The following is a 4,549-nucleotide window of genomic DNA, read 5'->3' as shown; positions in this document are numbered from 1 at the left end:
ATAATGTACTACATTTTCATTGTATGAAGTTGTGCACCAGCCTGCACAGCAACAGCAAAGAGAGACGCACTGGCTGCATGCGCAAACGCGCGTCATGGTCAGGGGGGGGTTTTTGATATTGTGCACGGGGGGCAATATCTGTTTAATCCGTCCCTGCCCACAGTCAGATACCGTATGTTCACTTCAGACCACGTTTACAGGTCCATTTTTTGAAAAACTAAGATATTTCCCTTTGTTTGTTCCCTTCATTTACACTCACACAGAATTTGCCTCTGACAACGAAACCTAACCCAACCCCCACTTTCCCTCCTTTGTAGTGTTTGAATAGTTTGAGGTATGGCCATGTCCATCCAAGAATCATCAGATGTGTGAAGAGTGCTCATACATATGGAACTCCCTCCCACATCTGATTTGAAATCCAATAGACCTTGCAGCTGATTGGTCAGATGTGATTCCAGGAAGCTAATGGGGCAGGCAAAGGGGATATATTGAGAACACAACGGACTGGGATCTCAATACTGAAGTCACATTTTAAGAGAGACTCTGGGATCCAGGAAATATACTTTATTTCTGTAAATCAACAACAGTACACATATACTGTAATACTTTGGCACAGGTGCACTTTTATCATTTTATTGAAGGGCTATTTGATGTCATTTAACTCTAAAGAAACTGAAGGCTGAAATGTCAGGACTTAATGGATCATCTGCCAGGATCAAGGCAGTGAAGAAGGAGAATGAACAAGAGGAATTTGATGATTTTTTACAGCAGTTTTTGTTTACAACGCAGAAAGAAGAGCCTGGACTGGATCATGACTGTAAGGCTGAAACAATCATGTCACCACCTGCAGATATTAAAAAGGAAGGCATATCTGATTTAACAGAATACGACCACATATGTTCTTTTCCAAGAGGTATGTTTCACATGTTTCACCGTTTGTATTCTGATAAAACTATATGTGAATATATTATTAAAAACACCTTTTTTTTCTAATATTGCAGGAGACATGCAAATGATCCAAGCTATTAAAATAGTGCACAGGGATGAAAAAGGAAACCAAGTGTGTTGCCAGGAGACTTCCAATCAGAAATTACACCAGGAGTTGGACACCAGGGAGGAACAACATGCATCCCAGTGTTTGGAAATATCCGCTGGTCTTCCTACTCTTGCAAATCAGTGTACTATATGCCAGAAAAGTTTCAGGAAACGCTCAGAGCTCACTGCCCATCAGAAGACACATTCTGGAGACAAACTACATCAATGTTCTCAGTGTGGAAAAAGAGGATCCATACTGGTGAAAAGCCATATCAGTGTTCTCAGTGTAAAAAATACTTTGCTAGAATGTTTGCTCTCAAAGCACATCAGAGGATCCATACTGGTGAAAAGCCATATCAGTGTACCACATGTGGAAAGAGTTTCAGGAAGGGTTCAGATCTCACTGTACATCAGGTCACACATACTGCAGAAAGGCCACATAAGTGTATTCAGTGTGGAAAGGCCTTTAAACATAAGACTCACCTGAAGGATCATCAGAGGATCCATTCTGGAGAGAAGCCATATCAGTGTCCTCAGTGTGGAAAAGCTTTTAGTCAGAGGTGTACCTTAAAGAACACCAGAGGATCCACACTGGAGAAAAACCACATCAGTGTCCTCAGTGTGGAAATACCTTCATTAAAATGTATGGTCTCAAAGTTCATCAGAGGATCCATACTGGAGAAAAACCATATCTATGTACTACATGTGGAAAGCATTTCAGGACGAGCTCAGATCTCACGAAACATCAGGTCACACATACTGGAGAAAGGCTATATCCATGTTCACAGTGTGGAAAGGCCTTTAAACATAAGTCTAGCCTGAAGGAACATCAGAAGATCCATTCTTGAGAAAAAACACATCAGTGTTCTACACCAGAGGCACCAGAGGATCCATACTTGAAAAAAACGTACCAGTTTTCTTAATTTGAAAATACTTTCACACAACTGGCTCAATTGCATAGGCATCAGCATCTTCTGGAGCAGTGTTTTTTTTAACCTTTTTTGTGCCACGGCACACTTTTGACACTTAAAATGTCCTACGGCACACTAACATCCTGTGTGAAGAAAAAATAAACATACCATAGCCTAAAATTTCAAATAATACACAGATATAGCCTTATTATGGCTTCTATGCTAGACCTGCTCAATAAAACAAGCGCCTCTGTTTCATTTGTAGGTGACTATATCTAATTTAATTGTTGTTATGAACTGGATATGGGATGATTCTGTGAATACTGGATATGGGGCCCCCGTTGTACAATGCCTGCATACCACAAATAGTGCAATCATACAATCAATGAGAGCATGTGGTTATAAATTCTTTGATGCAACAGTTGTTTTTCTGGACCAGTGAGTGACATTTGGGAAATTTTCTGCGGCACACCTGATGATCTCTCACGGCACACTAGTGTGCCCCAGCACAGTGGTTGAAAAACACTGTTCTGGAGAACTGAATGACAATTTGATGTGATTTTTCTCCACATCAATGTCAGCCTGGAAAAGCAATTATTCTGTTTATTTCTTTGTGAGGTGTTTAATGGCATGTGTGCCTGTGTGTGTGTACTGTGCTAAGATATACTAGATAGTCCGTTCTGAAAAAAAATATTATATTAAAATATTACACTGTATGATGATGGTCTCATCTCAAGGCACAGCAGAGGATCCATTGTGTGGGAAAGTCTTTGACATTTTTATCCAGCGTGGAAAGGCTTTCACTCAACTTGCTCATGTAGAAACACCAGAAATTCCATACTGGACAGAAGTCGTAGTCTCAGAACTCAGAATCAGAATCAAGCAGATCAAATATAAAGGTGTTTGTGTGTGATAGTCTTGATTCCTTCTAAAAGTTCTAAAATTAAAAGACATTTGCAGGGTTCTTTAGACAACTATAACAAATTGCTTTCTAAACAAAGGTATATAATGTTAGCTGGTTGTGTGATGCTACTCGTTAAACGTGAATTTATATTTTTTCTTTTGAAAAGTTCAACTCATCTTTTGTCTTTGTAGATGATGCTGAAGCCATTAAAACAATTAGTCTTGGCAGATAACCAACTGCATTTGAGGAACCTGATGTACAGTACATACAGGCTCATAAAATTAACATCCATGTTATAGCCTGCAATAAAGTGTGTGATAGGCTACTTCATAATCAGTAGTGGTCGTGAGCTTTGGAGATTTGATTTGACCATTAGTGTGCCTTAGCCCTAGCCTGGCGGGCTATCCTATATCATTGAAATGTATAGTCTGGAATCGAACCATTCACCTCGCTTAATCCAAGGGGCGGGCAGAGAATTGTCTTTCAAACTGCCTAGGCATGCAATAGGCCAGCGCTTACGACCATATCCGTTATCCGTCGGCAAATACATCCTTCTTCTTCAAAGGAATGACTTAAGTGCATTGTGTTGCTCAACTTTCAAAGAAAAGCACAAGTCCAACTCCTCCAAAAGTTGACGCCAACGCCGATTCAAACAACCGCTCTTCGTTCGCCATAGCCACCTTCCTTGTTGTTCACCGCCGCAGGGACTGTCGTTATCCTGTTAAGCCCGCCTTTAAGACTCTAACAAAATAGAGCTGTGATTGATGAGGTCCACGGCGTCAGCCAATAGAAATTCCTATGGTTTGATACTAGACGTACAGGCTGAGCAAATTAATTTGCCGCCGCCGCTAGGGTGCGTCTAGATTTCTAGGCTACCTTAGCCCCACAAAAACTTGAGAACCTCTGGCCTAGACTGTCCAAACAATGAACAAGATTTAGCATGTTTAAATGGACTTTACAATGACCAACATAAGAGTTTAAAATTACACTAAAAATACCCTAGGGGTTAAATCATATTTAATTGCAAATACATCGGCTAAACTGTAAATACAGACAAACATATACAGTATGAAATGTTTTCAGTTACAATGGAGGACAACCATCCCAATCCCTGCTAATCTTTAAATTCACACCTCCCCGACAACACACACACTCACACTCTCTCTCCCTTGCCTCTGCAGTTTGAGCCATATGAGTGGCATCAGACGTGTGAAGAGTGCTCATACATATGGAGTTCCCACCCATAATCCTTTGTCATTAAGATTTGCATTATAGCCTCTTCAGACGATCTGTTAGGTTTGAATCCAGAATGCTAAAGGCAAAAGAATCTCCAGTAAGAATCTATTTACTATAGACAGTACATACATAAGTGTGTTGTAAAATATTTGAGAATATGGTTTGTATGCTCAGAACACACAAATACACTGTAACAAATATATTTTATTTTTCCCAGAAAACAACGTACACAATGCGCATCCCAACCAACATAAAGTTGCACATACAGTGGTCTACATACAAAACAACAGAATAATTTACTGTATACAGTTACAGTAAAAAACAAAAAAAAACTATGCTGCATCCTCTCTTCTGTTTCGGTCTGGCCACAGCACCTCATCCACATCACAAGCATTATGCTAAAGCTCTGATTGCTAATTGTAAAACTGTATGACAGGTGTTTGCCCATGTGATGAGTCAGTGT

General features: G+C 40.0%; 1 pseudogene; it reads left to right on the top strand.

Moving 5' to 3' along the window:
• Nucleotides 1–1,006: 1,006 nt before the first annotated feature.
• Nucleotides 1,007–1,958, top strand: LOC125292321 (annotated as a pseudogene).
• Nucleotides 1,959–4,549: the final 2,591 nt, after the last annotated feature.

Source organism: Alosa alosa, chromosome 3 (genome assembly GCF_017589495.1).
Source record: "Alosa alosa isolate M-15738 ecotype Scorff River chromosome 3, AALO_Geno_1.1, whole genome shotgun sequence".
NCBI lineage: Eukaryota > Metazoa > Chordata > Actinopteri > Clupeiformes > Clupeidae > Alosa > Alosa alosa.
The sequence above is the reverse complement of the archived record's forward strand: the minus strand, read 5'-3'. Positions and strand labels throughout refer to the sequence as shown.